The sequence below is a fragment of the Lagenorhynchus albirostris genome, chromosome X (genome assembly GCF_949774975.1).
Source record: "Lagenorhynchus albirostris chromosome X, mLagAlb1.1, whole genome shotgun sequence".
NCBI lineage: Eukaryota > Metazoa > Chordata > Mammalia > Artiodactyla > Delphinidae > Lagenorhynchus > Lagenorhynchus albirostris.
This window is the reverse complement of record NC_083116.1, coordinates 96,007,006-96,015,674: the sequence shown is the minus strand read 5'-3', so window position 1 is coordinate 96,015,674 and position 8,669 is coordinate 96,007,006. Positions and strand designations below refer to the sequence as shown.

Below are 8,669 nucleotides of genomic sequence, written 5' to 3'. Positions count from 1 at the left end.
ACACCAAGGTACCCGCCCCATGGGCCTGGCCGGCTCACAGGACACGTAACGAGGGTCAGCTCTGCCGCCGGGACCCCCAGCCACCGCGGGTGCGACCGCCCAGCGCGTGGCCTCGAGATCCGATACCCCTCCCCCCACAATCCCGGAAAAAGGGGAGGCTGGTGACGTCATCATCCGGGCACTCGGCGGCGGGGCGCCGGAACACAATGGAACAAAAACAGGCGGTCCAAGTCAAACTCTGAGCGACGCGACTGTGGCTCGCGCGATTAACTCTATCTTGGCCACGCAACCTGCCAATCCCGACCTCCCAGCTCCTTCCCCGGCGTGGTATGCCAGATCCTTTCGGGCCTCCCCTCCCCCACTTCTGCCCGCCCTGGTGCCGCCTCTGCCCTCACATTGCTCCAGAGGCGAGGGGTATGAAACACAGTTCCTGGCCGTAGTGCGACCCTGGAGGGGCCGGCCGAAAGAAACAGTACTGCTTGAAAAATCTTTTCCGCATTTTCGTCCCTTCCCCCACCCCAGCTCCCCGAATTCCAAGCGTCTCACGCCTGGCCCGGCTTTCCCGGACGCACGCGCCACTCCTCCCTGGCGGAAGACGGCCCCGGGTGGAGGGGGACCAGAGGGAGCATAAGGAGCAGGTGAGGGAGAAGGGGGGTGGGGTGGAGGAGAAGGAGGAGGAGGGCTGAGGGGCGGGCCTGGTGCGGGGCGGGCCTAGAGCGGGCGGGCTTCGTGCGGGGCGGGGCTCGACGGGGGCGGGGAACCTCAGGGCCTTGGGCGGTGCTGGGGCTGGTGGGAGTCTGCGCCGCCTCGCTGCTGCCTCCACCGCCGCCACTGCTGCTGCTACCGCTACCGCCGCTGCCACTGGCCGAGCGGTTTTGTTTTTTTTTTTTTGGTTTGCCGGATCCGCCATATTGAGGAGGACGGGCAGCCGCGGCTGCGGAAGCTAGTCTCCGCCGTCGCCGGAGCCGCAACCTCCCTGCACCCGGCCCGTCCGGGCCTCTGCCGCGCGGAGCCCCTCCCCGTTCAGCTCACAGGCCTCGCGGGAGGCGGCCGCCTCAGCGCCCGGTGCTTTGCTCGGCGCCGGGAGCGAGGAGCAAGCCGCCGCAAAGCGACCAGGCCCGGAGCGGGGACAGAGGCGGCGACCAGTGGAAGGTGAAGCCGCCACTGCGGGAGGAGGAGCAGGAGGAGGTGACGCAGGAGAAACGCACCGCCCGGAGCCCGTCTGCGCTCAGAGAGAGCCCCAGCCCGAGGCGAGAAGGGGGAAGAGGGCCGCCGCCGGCTGAGGAGGAGGAGGAGGCGGCCGCGGCCACCGCTGCTGCAGGGCGGGCGCGGCGAGCAGCGAATTCCGGCGTCGCTGTGCAGCCCCCTGGTCCCTACGCCTGCAGCCTCTCGACACACTTTGTCGCCCGTCACCCTTGGGCCTGGGATGCACCCACGGTCGGTCTTGTCCCGGGACTGAGCCTTGCTGCCGCTTCTGTGTGTCCTGCTTCTGAAGAGAAGACGCCTGTGTCGTGCGGTGGGTAGCTAGCCACGCCGGGACTACGCGCTTTTCCGGGGCCAACAGCTGGATCGAGGGGAGGGAAGAGGGCGAGGGGGGTGTGCGTACGCGCGGTTCCTCCCGCGGCGGCCGCGGGCCGGGCTGGGGGCTTCCCGGCTCTCCCGCCTGGGCCCCGGGCGGGGCGGGCGCGCGCGGCGCGGGGCGGGCCGCGGGGCTCCGTTCCATGCCCAGCCGGCGTCCCGGGAGCGTGTCTGTGTGTTTTGGACTGTAAGGGAAAATGGCTGACGGCTCCGTCCCTCCTCCTCCTCCCCCTTCCCGTCCTGTCTGGGGCCGCGTCGGAGGATGGAGTCTCCGGGCGCGGCGTGCAGCCCCCGCATCCGCAGTCCGGGGCCCGGTCGGCGCCGGGGGCTCGTCGCCCCCAGGTCCCGGGGTTTGCAGCCCGGCGCTCGGCGGGCTCGCGGCCGGTTTCCTTCCCGGTCTCGTTCTACTTGACACCAAACGCCATTACTGAGGTGGAGTGATTTGGAGCCGTAGAGCTAGGCCTCGGCTACGCCTGGCTATCGGGCCCGACGACTTGTCCGCCTCCCCCCGCCCTCCTGCGATAACCCGCAGCTTCTCCTGGGCCCTGTGGTCTGGGAGCCGGAGCCGGGTTCCGGGTTATCGGCCTCCTTCGCTTCCTTCGCCCTCTTTTATTTACGGAGGGCCAAAGCCGCGAAAGATGTTTTGAGGCAGAAATCGCTTCCAAGCGAGCTTGGACCGACCACCTTTCTATTTTTAACTGTTTCTGCAAAGAATATTAGTATGTACGAGTTTGTTAATGATAAAGCCTTAAGATTCTTGTGATGTGACGCTTCGGGTTTGAGAAACGGTTTATTTTTCATTCATTGTGAAATATTAAGTTAAAGAGTTATGGAGCAGGTGTATACGTGTTTTGCAATATTTGTATGGATTTTTGGGGCGACTGGAACTTACACAGTGACTTTTAAGATCTTCAACTGAAGCTGCTTAAATTAAGCTTGTTATTTTTTTGCAAAGTCCATAGTTATAACGTTAATTGGATTTTGCATCGTACAGTTTACAGGTGTGTGTAATATCTACAGACAGTCTTTGAATTTAACTGAGCGAGTTCTAGGTTAAATTTTTATGCTTTATTTTGAGGGGAGGGAAATATATTTGTAGCCATGAGTCCCCATGAAACCCATGAGTTTCATGGAAACCCATGAGTCTAAGTCTATATAACGTTTGTAAACCTTAACTTCTGAGGAAGAATTCGGGGTTTTTTAGATTAGGAAGCTTTTCAGCAGATAGTTAACCTCTCTTGGAGCTCATTCTCTATTCTTAGTGGTTATATGGTAAGGATTCGTTAACCGTGACTAGCTTGGCTTTTTTAATCCGTATACTTGAACTTAAAAATAGAGACTACAAACTCTTTTAGATCTCATTGGTCTACTGATTCAGTGGGCTGCCATTTTGGTTTCAGCAAATGCCTTCCTAGTTCTGAAAGATTTACGTGTTAAATACACAGAGATGTCAACATTTGTTTTCTCAATTTTATAACCCATGTGCTTTGTCATACTTGTAACAGTGTTTGGATTTGAGTGAAAACCAGAAATATTTGAGATTGGTGTACCAAGGGCAAACTCGAAATGTTTCTGATAGCATGTTATGTTTTGTTTTCTCTCATTTAAAAATAAGACTTTTGAACTATATGTATTTTTTCTGCCTTTTTTGAATATTTTTTGCATGAACACTTAATTTGCAATTCTTAACGTGTTATTTTAATGTTCTCATGCCTTTTCTTCCTTTTATTTGCTGACCTTGGTAGTTTCTGAGAAGGAAAATTTCTGGAGGGATTAAATAACACCAAGAACCGTACATGTGAGAATCTAAATTCCTTAAAAAGTAGCTTTGAAGGGCAGATTTTACCTTTCACCAAATTATTGGAATCTCTTGGTGTTCCATAGTCTCCTTGTTTTATCAGTGGAATGCTTCAGTAGGATTTACTTTGGATCTTTTTTCTTCCAGACTCTTGAAATAAATTTTCTGACATCTCAAGAGGATGAGAGATTTTATGAATATCTCCTGAAAGATAATTTTTCTGATATGATATTAATAATGCTGCTTAGTTTTTGAAAATGGATGTTTCTCGTGAATTTGCTAGTCATCAAGTTCTTGATTAGTTGGACATAGCAAGCATTCTTTTAGCTTATTTTTTGTCTCATAGGGTCAATTTTAAAACATTGTTTTTGTACTTAAGTTTCAGAATTTTAATATTGAACCAAACTTTGTTTAAACCAGGTTATATTTCCCCTATTGGTGGTATGTTTTCTGAATCTTGAAATTTTTTTCCCAAAAAATTGGATAACAGGGTTTTAGTTAGTTCTTTGAGGATCTGTATCTTTGAAAGGTATCGTATTTATTGTTAAATTCTTTTCTAATTTTAACATAGAGTCTAACATTAATACTTGCGAAAGGGTTAATGTGTTGGACCTCAACCCTGACTGCATGTTAGAATCACTGGGCGGGGGTGGGGGTTAAAAAAGTATATACTTGGGCTTCCCTGGTGGCGCAGTGGTTGAGAGTCCGCCTGCCGATGCAGGGGACACGGGTTCATGCCCCGGTCCGGGAAGATCCCACATACCGCGGAGTGGCTGGGCCCGTGAGCCATGGCTGCTGAGCCTGCGCGTCTGGAGCCTGTGCTCTGCAACGGGAGAGGCCACAACAGTGAGAGGCCTGCGTACCGCAAAAAAAAAAAAGTATATACTGATGCCTGCGTCCCATTCCCGGAGACTTATTAATTGGTCTGGTATGGGCCCTGGGCAGCGGTGTATTTTAAAAGGGTTATGAGAGTTATGTACCACAGTGTTCATTGCAGCACTCTTTACAGTAGCCAGGACATGGAAGCAACCTAAGTGTCCACTGACAGATGAATGGACAAAGAAGATGTGGCACATACATACAATGGAATATTACTCAGCCATAAAAAGAAACGAAATTGAGTTACTTGAAGTGAGGTGGATGGACCTAGAGTCTGTCATACAGAGTGAAGTAAGTCAGAAAGAGAAAAGCAAATACTGTATGCTAACACATATATATGAATCTAAAAAAAAAATGGCTCTGACGAACCTAGAGGCAGGACAGGAACAAAGACGCAGATGTAGAGAGTGGATTTGAGGACACGGGGAGGGGGAAGGGTAAGCTGGGACGAAGTAAGAGAGTAGCATGGACATATATACACTACCAAATGTAAAAATAGATAGCTAGTGGGAAGCAGCTGCATAGCACAGGGAGATCAGCTCGGTGATTTGTGACCCCCTAGAGGGGTGGGATAGGGAGGGTGGGAGGGAGACGCAAGAAGGAGGGGATATGGGGACATATGTATACATATAGCTGATTCACTTTGTTATACAGCAGAAAACACAACACTGTAAAGCAATTATACTCCAATAAAGATTTTTTTTAATTTAAAAAATAAAAGGATTATGGCTGATTCTCATGCAGTCAGGGTTGAAAACTATTGTTATTGCTGTTAGCATGTTCTTGTTGAACTTTCCAGTGAATAAATAAGATGGTTTTTTCCTTCAACTGTTTTCCGTTATCACTACAATTGTCATTTGGTGACTTTAATTATGTGCCAGCACTATGTTAAACACTCCATTTATCACTGTATGTGGATCATATTATTTCCATTAAACAGATAAAGGACTAAGGTCTGTCAGGTTCAACCAGTGGTGCTTCGACTGCTCTGCCATGTTAGTGAAATGACACTGATGACTATTTTTTTTAAAAAATGAGGCCTTTTGCTTTGTTTCCTGTACCAGAGAGGCTTTAGATTAAAATTTTAATAAAAATGTAATAGTTTGCAATTTGGGAAATATCTTGATTGACCAAGGGAGATGCTAAAACTTCGCAGCAAACAGGTTCTTCCCCTTCCATATGTCTCCCAACATGTTCAGGTTGATAGTTTAATTGGTGGGTCTGTTTATGACTAAAATAATGTAAGGCAACTTAACATTCCTAAAAGATGCAAAATCTAGACATTTCTCTCCCAGTGATCTATTTAAATCATATCCCATAAGTGAACATTTAGTATCATGTGAATTTTTATTATCTCAATTTGAGAATTCTGAGTTTTATTTAGTTTAGTTTAAAATCAGTGTAATTTTCACAAAAAGTTTTCAAAATGAAAGGTTTTATTTTGCATTTTTGCAATATTGGTTGGTAATTTTATGGAATGAATGAAATAGTAATAACATCTTTATTTGGTGTTTGTTTCTCTTAATTTCCTTGGTCTGTTGTGCTAAATTCTATATTGGGGGGTTGCTAATGTAGAATCTATGAGCATTCTTAATGTGGCACAAGATTTGTCAGAGATCTTTCTGTTAAATTAATGATCACTGTCCTATTTTCTATGTTATAAAGTCTGTCATAAGGAAAAAAGAAGTCATGAAATGCCTAATATTTATGTATATTGGAGTTTGAATTTACCATTCAGTTATTACTGTTGAGTAGAAAGTAATGATCAATGTAACATGCTTTTAAGGAATACGGTGTGAAAAGGCATACTATTAAGACGAGATATCTCACTTAAATTTATTCTTCAGTGTGCCTGTGCTAACCTTTTGGGCTTCAGTACACTCTCACACTCTACATGCATTTGATAGCCAGTGGGTTTCTAATTCTATTTTCAGTCACTGTCTAACAGTAATTTTCTAGTTCAGCTGTGTATCAGAATCACCTGTGCAGCTTTTTCAAAATGTATTTGCTTAGGTCTTACTCTGGGGAGATTATAATTGAGTAGGTTTGGGGTGGGAACTGGGCATTTAATTAAAAAACTCAAAATATTCTGATGAGCAGCTAGGTTATTTTTTGGCAATTTATTTTAGAAAAAGAGATCTGAGATTCTGAGTTTATACACACACACATTTATTTATTATCTCTTACTGAGCATCTTAGAGTTAGGGTTCCAGCTCTAATACTAACATTATTAATATCTGTTAAGGCATTAGTTTCCTTTTCATCAAATATTTATTGGGTATCTACCCTGTGCCAGGCACTGTCGTAGAGATTACTGTTGTCTAGAAGCTTACGTTATATGAAGTGAGGGCCATTGGACTAGCTGGTCTCTATAAAGTCCTTCCTAGCTCTAATTTTGTCATTCCTTATTGTGCTTCATAGAAGGGGACTGAATTAAGTTGTTATAAGAAATATACTAGTTTTGGTATAAGCTGATGGAACTTTCCTTTTACCTTTCATCTTTTTAAAATAAGTTAAATAGAATTTCCTATGAACGCCAGCCTTCTCTAGTGAACCCAAATGTCAAGTACAGTAGAAATGGATTCTTTTAGTATTGGCTTTAGAAATAGCCGTACTTAACAATGCTTTTAATTTGGGGCCAGTAACTACATACTCTGGTGTCACCTGTTCCTCCTGCCATTCCTTTTCTGTATTGATTCTGTCAGTTATCTCTGCACTGCTTGTGTGTTTTTCTGTTTGTTTTACTTATTTTGTTCAGATGCTTTGATTAAATTTGTTCTCCAGATTCTTTTAGGTTGGTGGCATCCGTCTGGTCAGACTCAAGATCCTAAGTCACTGACATATCCCTAGCACCTAGAAAGTGCCTGGCACATAGACATTCAATAATTATTTGTTGGACGTTCAGTTCATCATTTTCTTGTATGATTTCTCTATGTCTTTTGGTTTTTTTTTCTAATTCTCTTTATTACTTGGAGTCACTTAACTTGACCTAATAATCCTTTTATGATGAGCAGTCCTGGAAGGAATCTTAGATCTAGTCAAACTCCTTGTTTTTCAGATGAGGAACATGGCTCAACGAGGTGAAGTAACTTCACTAAGATAGTGTACATAGACTACCTTCTGTGTGAAGCTATTTCTGTATCTAACAAGTCACGTTAATTATTAAATTCTTTGAATTCCATGACCTTTGTAGTCACTCATATAATTCACACTTAAATCTCTTCCTAATAATGGATAAATAAGGTCAGGGATTCTGTCCTTTACCTTTATGTAGTACAGAGCGCATAGAATAACATTGTTTATTGGGACTTCCTTGGCGGTCCAGTGGCTAAGACTCCACGCTTACACTGCAGGGGGCATGGGTTCCATCCCTGGTCACGTAGCTAAGATCCCACATGCCATGCGGTGCGGCCAAAACAACAAAAAAAACCCACGATAACATTGTAAACAATAACTTTGCCTCAAAGGCAAAATGTGGGGGAATGTTCGATTTCTAATATCTATAACGGCTTGTATCATAATATTATAGCCCCTTTCTGTTTATCCTTTCTGTAACTGATCAATCATGTATGGTTTGAACAGTTGAGACCCATATTGGCCAACCGTTATCGAAGGAATTATTTTCCTTGGGACAGTTTTGAGCTGGTAAGTCTTGGATCCCATCTTCAGCTACCTACCTGTGAAGTGGGAAGAAGAAAATTTAGGAAGAGAAAAAGGAGTAGGAGAAACCTCTTTTTCCTGTCCTATTGTGTTCATTTCCTTCCTACTGACTTTGGTGGTTACTGAGAGTTGTAAGTTTAGGTTGTTGGTTACATCTCTCTTTTCTGGTCTTTTTTCTTAGCTGGTTACTTAGAACTTCTACATAAGTCTACTCGATTAACTTGGACAGGGAAATTATATGGTGTTAGACCCATGTTCTGCCTAACAGAGTATTCCTGATCAAGGTAGTGTAGAAAGATTTGGTTGCTCTCCTTGATAACACTGTCAGGATTCAGAGCAGGGATCAGCAAACTTTTCTTGTACAGGGCCAGATTGTAAATATTATAGGCTTTAGGCTTTGCGTTCTTAAGAGGCAAAATCGAGGCTGTTAGGTAAATTTTTCATTGATGAAATTCAAAATATAATGATAGTTGAGTACAATTAATTGTAATTTAGGTCTAATGAGAAGAAGAGAATGGCGGGGGAGGCCAGTAATACAGTATTTTGCCTATTTGGGGTTTAAAGTTCATATTCCCTGTCATCAAGTTGATTGTAAGTGACGCTGTGTGAAATCCATTCTCAATTTTGTGGGCTGTACAAAAACAGGAGGCTAGATTTAATCTGTGACCATAGTTTGGCAGCCCTGGTTTAGAGCAGTGGTTCTCAAACCTGGAGGGCTTGTTAAAACAGATTGCTGGCTCTTGCCCCCAGTTTG

At 45.2% G+C, this 8,669-nt stretch overlaps 1 protein-coding gene across 1 annotated transcript in view; it reads left to right on the top strand.

Annotated features, from left to right (window-relative positions):
- The first annotated feature begins 1,029 nt into the window (after positions 1-1,029).
- The window catches only part of USP9X (ubiquitin specific peptidase 9 X-linked), a 126,223-nt gene continuing 118,583 nt past the window's right edge, over positions 1,030-8,669 (top strand). The window contains exon 1 of the mRNA XM_060138817.1: positions 1,030-1,516. The gene's annotated coding sequence lies outside the window, so the exon portion shown is untranslated. The remainder of the gene's footprint in view (positions 1,517-8,669) is intronic.